Below are 8,054 nucleotides of genomic sequence, written 5' to 3' on the forward strand. Positions count from 1 at the left end.
GAAAGTGCTATCATCATGAAACGTTCAGATCACTTACAACTCAATAGATTCTACCTTCCTGTAACGTTTCAGCCTGACTGGACCTTGTTTTCACACAAATGAACCCAGAATGATGTGAAATTGTGCTTCGTGCAACAAAATTCTGGGTGCCATTTACAAACCATAAGTGCTAATGACTCCATTCCTTTTTGTGGTTGTAGGGGCTGTTGGTTGGAGTACATTAAAACAAACCTGATCTCTCTAGGACATTCAGAAGCCAAGTTATAGGCCCACAAAGGTGTAACTGGACTACTTCTTTAAATTGACACCAGATCCGGTGACCTTTGGGACATTGTTTGACCCCCTTAGGAAAGTGCTATCATCATGAAATGTTCAGATCACTTACAACTCAATATATTCTACTTTCCTGTAACGTTTCAGCCTGATTGGACCTTGTTTTCACACAAATGAACCCAGAATGATGTGAAATTGTGCTTTGTGCAGCATAATTCTGGGTGCCATTTACAAACCATAAGTGCTAATGACTCCATTCCTTTTTGTGGTTGTAGGGGCTGTTGATTGGAGTATACTAAAACAATTCTAACCTCTCTAGGACATTCAGAAGCCAAGTTATAAGCCCACAAATGTGTAACTGGACTACTTCTTTAAATGGACACCAGATCCGGTGACCTTTGGGACATGGTTTGACCCCCTTAGGAAAGTCTATCATCATGAAACGGTCAGATTACTTAAAACTCAATAGATTCTACCTTCCTGTAACATTTCAGCCTGATTGGACCTTGTTTTCACACAAATGAACCCAGAATGATGTGAAATTGTGCTTCGTGCAACATAATTCTGGGTGCCATTTAAAAACCATAAGTGCTAATGACTCCATTCCTTTTTGAATTTGTAGGGGCTGTTGATTGGAGTACACTAAAACAAACCTGATCTCTCTAGGACATTCAGAAGCCAAGTTATAAGCCCTCAAAGGTGTAAATGGACTACTTCTTTAAAGTGACACCAGGCCCGGTGACCTTTGGGACATGGTTTGACCCCCTATAGGAATGTGCGATCATCATGAAACGTTCAGATCACTTACAACTCAATAGATTCTACCTTCTTGTAACGTTTCAGCCTGATTGGACCTTGTTTTCACACAAATGAACCCAGAATGATGTGAAATTGTGCTTAGTGCAGCATAATTCTGGGTGCCATTTACAAACCATAAGTGCTAATGACTCCATTCCTTTTTGTGGTTGTAGGGGCTGTTGGTTGGAGTACATTAAAACAAACCTGATCTCTCTAGGACATTCAGAAGCCAAGTTATAAGCCCACAAATGTGTAACTGGACTACTTCTTTAAAGGAGACATAACATGAAAAACCCACTTTTTTATCCATTAACACGGTGTGTTTCACATTTTAAGTGTCTAAGTGAGCAAAAAGGCTTATATTATTCACTGGAGTTGCTATTTAGATATTTAATAATTAAGTTTTGGGCATATTTGTCCACCCGTTCAGTTTTTACATTATCTATTACATCAGTAATTAAGTGAGGATAACTACCAAATATGGTAATGGCCCTCGGCTAAACACAGAGCCAATCCGCCATTTTTTCTTCTCGCTAAGATTTTTTGTAGTCCTATTGGAAAAATGCAGAATGTCTGGTTATTTTAGCCACACACAGCTCAAGAAATTTGATAACTTATAAGATGAAATATCACACATTGGGCCTTTAAGGAAGGGTGGTGTGGCAGTATTTAAACCCAGGAGCTGATGACACTACTGCTAAAAAAAACACAGAAGAAAAAGTAGTGTGTTTGCGTTTGTTTGTTTGTGTGTGTGTGTGTGCGTGCGCGCGTGGTTCGTTCGTTCTGTCTCCAGGCTAGTGGCTAAGTACTGAGGGCTTCATCTATCTAAAAGGAGTTATTTCCATCTGAATTTGGCAGCACCGGGACACAGCAGCAGAGCGGTAAGCTTCATATCACTCTAAAATGTCGACAAACTTTACTTTAGATTTACGGGCATTAGCAGCACTAAAGCGTTAGCATCCGGCTTGCTATCGCTAGCACAGTATGCTAGTAAAGTTAGCACCCAGATTAATGTGGATTTGGCTGATTTTCGTGGAATAAAACGTGATTTCTGATCAACTCCTTCTTTTACACCAGATGATAACCTCCCACTGATTGTAACAGCAGAGAGCCTGTGTGTTATTCTACATGAGTGTGATGTAATCTTAGCATCCAGTAAATAAAGTCCCATATCAGCTAAAATGCAGCGTGACAAAGTCATTAAAGTGCGTCAACACAGTGGATTTAATAGAGTTTTAAAGAACGATCTCTAAGTGAAGTGAGGTTAGTTTTTTGTCTCACTGCAGATATAAAAACTAACTCTGCATCAGTCAGACGCAGCAAAGCTCACCGTCTGTATGAGCGTGAGCGTCGGAAAGCTGATAAAATTGGCTGTAAAATAATTAAAACAAAGTAAAAATGTTCCTTTGCTTTTTAGAGTCCACATCCAGAAGACTGGAGCCGTGTTTCACTGACAGGCTGTCAGACTAACGCCCTGATGAGCTCAGCTGGGACAAACTGGTCTGATGTTTAGGTAAGTGAAGATCTGCTTCTCCAAGTCCTTGAGATGCTAGTAAAAAATAATTTAGCCAGCTTGCTAATGTTACTTTTCTTCTCCTCTAAGGAACACAGAACGTTCAGATGTTGGCGTTTCACGTCACCTACTGAGGAAGGAGACCCACCAGTAAAGAGACGGTCTGGACCAGACCAAAGTGAGTGATGACACACCTCAGCCACCCTCATCATTAAGAACACCTCACCCCCTGAATCACTCCGTCTGATGACAGCAGAGTGATTTATTTGATGTTTTACTTGTTTAGTCTGTTTAGAAATTATTGAATTACATTATTTTCTGTAATCGACCATCTGATCTGGATGTGTGCAGAATAACTTTCCCCAAATTCAGCAGCAGCTGGCCTACAAAAACAGCTGCAGCATGTAGTAAGTCTGTCTGCACTGCTCTCTAATGAGCTTCCTTTCATAAGGAATCATTTGTATAATTTTAGTGTCACTATTTTATTACATTTGTAGGAAAACATGAAGTCACTGCAGCAAAGTGAACTTGTGAACAAACACAAACGTGACTATAAACATGAAAGCTAAAGAAACAACTTTCCTAAAGCTGCTTGTAAACAAAATATGTCATTAAAGTTATTGTCTATCATTGCAGAATATGGCGATGACATCATGGAACTGGTCTTTGGAAAAGTTTTCCCTGAACCAACTCCGTTTCTAGATGAGGTAGAGAAGATCTGCATCTCACCAACTCTCTGGTCTCAGTATTCAGACAACGGAGGTCTCCCACTGTTGTCCAGGACCAGTTTGAAGCCCACATACTGCCCCTCCCTCATCATCAGGAAACATCAATCCGTATCCTGAGGACAACAGAAGACGGCAGGAGGACAGGAACTCTGAGACCTAGACACCACCAGCACCGAGACACAAAGCACCTGTGTGCACAACGCCTGTTTTAACTACTAAAGCCTGTTTATTATATTGTTCTACTTATTTGCTGTGAGGTTAATACTTAGAAAATTTGTATATTAATGTAAACAATAAAAAAAAATCACTGATTGTATGCTTTCTTTTAGATGTAATGGTCCAAACTCAGCCTTGTAGACATTTATTGCATCCTGTAGGTAAATACACAGAACAGGCTCAGGTCCAGGATGACCCAGCATGCTCTTCCATTCTGGCTGTTAGGGATTGTATCAATAACTCAATGCCTACTGATGTTTTCACCTAACGGTATTTATTTAGAATGCAGGTAAGATTTAACTATATTTGTTAGCAAAGCAGACTGATCTTGGGAATTTCACTGCAGCACTGATGTCCACCTCTCTGTACACATTAGAGAGAATTACCACTTTACAGCTAAACACATTTAATAAAGATATAGGCTACGCATTGCAGACAATAAAAACAAAGTTGTAAGCATTAGAATTATAATGATGACATTAAAGAACACTTGGAGGAATGTTCTTTATTTTTGACTAGAATCTCAACTCTTTAAATTAAAATGTAACTGCTTTTTATCCATTTTCAGCCATTAAGACACCCAATATAAAATAAGACTACTTATAAAATTATTTATAATTATATGTATGTATATAGATAGAGATCTTAATAAAATATATTCTTTGAATGGTGTTTTAATGAGCTGTATCATTTTTTACAGAAATAAGCAAGCAGCATTCCTTGTGTGTGTGTGTGTGTGTGTGCGCGCGCGCGTGTGCCTGCTCGCTTGTCCCTCCGTCGGCCGTGACGGGTGTGTGTGAGTGACTACAGACAAATGCATGAGAGAGTTAGCAGCCATGAAACAGCTTGATGAACTACTCTCCCCATGTGTTTTAAAAATGCTAATATGCTATGCTAAATCTGCTATGCTAAATAATGATTTCTCTATAGAACTACAAAGTCCGACTGGGGGAGGAGAGTACAGGACTGCACTATGGAGGGGGGCGGAGTTTACAGCTCCTCCTCCAGTTTAAAGAGACAGTACCCCAAAACGGCTTGTTCTCAAGACTCTCCTCAGAACAGGGGTAGATGAGGGTCTGTAGAGCAACAATAATGAGGAAATCAGACCAAAGAACTGCAGTTCCACTGTTTTTAGACCCCCAACTGAAGGATTTAGATGTAAAAAGGAATAACTTAAAAGCATGTTATGTCTCCTTTAAAGGCCCCGTGTGTGAAATTCACAGAAATCATAGTAAAAAGATCCGACTCTTTAGCACCACGCAGTTTAGAGTCGGTATATCAGCTATTGGAGCCCCCGAGGATCAAAAAGGTTTTTTTTTATCATTATTTAAAACTTTATTAACAAATATAACAAATACAATACAAAATCGTGATGCTGTAAACGGCAGCATGTCATCATCTATTTCCAGCTTTCAAGTCAGCGAACAGGTTAGTTGTTTTCATCTAACTTATTTTATTAATTTAATCTAAATAGGTTTTGAATAAGAAAAACTTTTTTATGTCAGTTATGTTTGCTAATAGCAAACGGCAGCTAGTTAGTGATGACTTCTGACTACAAAAAATGACAATATTTTGTTCATTTTATTTGAGAAATGTTATATTTCTATTTGCCATTTTGGAAATATACAAGGTAGTGTAGTCTGTAATTGTTTTCTCTCCGTAAACAGAGTCAGATATCATCCGATGGTTCATCAGTGGAGACAGACAGAGGACGAGGGAGAGGAAGAGGGCGAGGAAGAGGGAGAGGACAGACGTGTGCCAGCGCACAGAGAGGCAGAGGTGTTAGACATGCGACAGAAGCAGGGCAAGCATCCCAAGATGAAGGAGCCGAATTTGCTCAAACCAGCCGCAACGTCCCACGCACAAGAGGAAGAGGCAGAGCTGCAATAAAGTCTAGAAGATCGGCGCTTTCAAGAGCTGATGAGGAGAGTCGAGGAGCTTCAAAGGGAAAGAAGAGCAGAAATTGAGGTTTGTGTAAGATAATGAGCAAATTAATAATTATCTGGGTCAATATATGCCGTCCTGTCACTCATTTCATTCATATAAGTACATACGGTAATTCTATTTAACCGTATAGCAAGTGTTTGGAATTATATGTAGTTTTGTAAAACATTCAGTGTCCTACTTCTTTCCTAATACATATTATTTGTTTTTGATAGTACCTTTATTTTAGGAATTAGCCATTTAATATATATATTATTAATCAGCTACTCTTAAAAACTTGTTAAAACATTTACAAAACATTGCTTTCTACTGTAATTCAATTAAAATAATCTTACAAAAATTCTAATCCTACTTTTCCCCCCAGCGCCTTGTACAGGGCATGAGCCTGGAGGACCACCGTCATCTCACCTCTCAACTTTTGGAAAGACAGCCAGGTCTGGTTTTTGATGTTTTGTTGGACAACCAACGCCGAGATAGGCACACCACACCCGTGCAGGCCCCTGCGTTAACATGGTGTACTTGTGGCAATTGCACAGATATGCCAACAGATGCAGAGCGCAAATGCTGTGGACAAGACTCTGTAAACTGTATAAGCCTTCTGCCCCATTTTAGACTTTACTGTTTGGATGAAGGTGTCCTGAGGATCCATCGTCAGTACAGAGCAGACCTCACCGTATTAGGACAGATTAGGGAACCAGGCGATGACAACAGGGAATACAGGTATGCTGCCTACCGGCACTTCATTTTCTGGCAGCGTGGGTCACTTGGACATGGAAATCGAAGAGTCATCCCAAGTTGCTGTGTGGTCAAAATTAGGGAGAAATTTCCAGACCCTCATGGACAGTATACTGGTTTTCTTCCGGGAGTGTAACTGGTCAAAAGTTTACATGGGTTGTTGAAGTGTTTCTGATATTTTGTACACCTTTATATTGTAATTTATTATGTTGAATAAGTATTTTAGATAAATATTTTTTGAAACCCCAATGTTAGTGTTGTACAATAATGACAAATTTAGAGGTGGCTACTCTTCAGCCATGTATACTCTTGTAATGTGAAAAAAAAATCACATCTTTACAACTCCATAGTTTTGCATTACATTAGTGAGCTATTAATTTACACTCTTACAGGGTCAAGTCATGAAACAAAAAATATGTAATTTTCTGAAAGACATAAGAAATAAAGAAATTAGTACAGATGCACTTTTATTTGAATTAACCTTATTCAGAGTTTGAACAGACAAATTTGGAACACATTTTAATCTTGAAACATGATTTTACACACTTTAGGATAATAAAGAATAGATCTAACGTAAAAGACTGTGCAGAATTTATGTGCTACTTCAAGTAAAAAGAACAACATGTTAGCACAGTAGTAAAGACATCAAAGTGCAATATCTACATTTTTATGTACATTACATTAGTAACACGCAGCAGGTATAGAATACTCCATGTAAATGTAGACAAGATCGTCACTGGAGGCCTGTAGCTGTGTTGAGTTCTGATACTGTGAAAAAAGTATTGTAAGACAAGTGTAGGTAAAGAACTGAGCTGTAGTCAAAGGATGCTAAAATGACACATACCAAGACCTCGGCTGACTTGGATCTGCACTAGCTCCGAAATAGGTGGTGGAGCGATGGGTGGCACAAGACCGAGCCGTCTGGGGTCATCATCCCTCATTGATCTGGTACGAGGCATCCCAACTCCTCTCGCAAACCTCTCGTTGATTATTTTTGATTGGAGTACTGGAATGTATTCGTAGCCCTTTTCTGATTTTAGTGAATACACACTGTACCTTCTGGCATTCTTATTGTACTTCCGTTTGAATCTAAAAAATAGGACAATTGCATAATGAATTTCTGTCACGACAATGGGACAAACTTAAATAACGTGTAGTAACGTTAATACAGCTTTTTAATTGTAAGTGGTAGGCATTATTTTGGCTCAACTCTGACTGAAAAACAAGGTAAAACCTACATTAGTTGGCCTTCAGCATTCCTGATTGCTGGTCGATTAAGGTGAAAGTTATAATCCAGTGCTGCAAGGAGAACTCTGGCTTCATACACTTTGTAGGAGAAGGCTTGACGCTTGCTGGCATACATCAGAATGTGGTTCTGAAATGACTCAAGCAGGGCTGTTGATCTGTACAAATGAACAGTCAGTATGAGAGAGGACAACTGGTCACATGGCTAATAGCAGGGATGCTCCAAGTCAGTCCTGGAGGGCAGCTAACATGCATATTTAGTTCTGTCCCTGGTTAAATACAGCAGAATCAAATTTATCAGCAGTTCCATTAGCAGGCCTCAGTATAAATTAGACACCTTGAGTGTGTAGGCCAGCAGTTATATCTTCTTTAGTGTCTGTATGCACTGTTATTGTATGCATTATTTTCAGGAAATGTATTTGAGCAATTTTTAAAGTGACACTCAGTTGCTGGGAGGCAAAACAGCTAACGGAGCACCCCTGGCCTACAGCTTCACAAAAAAATACTTAAATAAGTCTCACATGTACCTGAAGTGCAGATATTTATGCACGTCCTTCTGCCAGCGTTTGTTCAAGACAATCTCCACAAGAGCTTTGTGACTC

At 39.4% G+C, this 8,054-nt stretch overlaps 1 long non-coding RNA gene across 1 annotated transcript; it reads left to right on the top strand.

The window, feature by feature from the left end:
• The first annotated feature begins 1,822 nt into the window (after positions 1-1,822).
• LOC139069574 (uncharacterized) lies at positions 1,823-3,439 on the top strand. The gene is made up of 4 exons (XR_011520263.1): positions 1,823-1,952; positions 2,489-2,584; positions 2,675-2,762; positions 3,221-3,439. It is a non-coding gene; the product is annotated as an uncharacterized lncRNA (long non-coding RNA).
• Positions 3,440-8,054: the final 4,615 nt, after the last annotated feature.

This window comes from Nothobranchius furzeri, chromosome 1 (genome assembly GCF_043380555.1).
Source record: "Nothobranchius furzeri strain GRZ-AD chromosome 1, NfurGRZ-RIMD1, whole genome shotgun sequence".
NCBI lineage: Eukaryota > Metazoa > Chordata > Actinopteri > Cyprinodontiformes > Nothobranchiidae > Nothobranchius > Nothobranchius furzeri.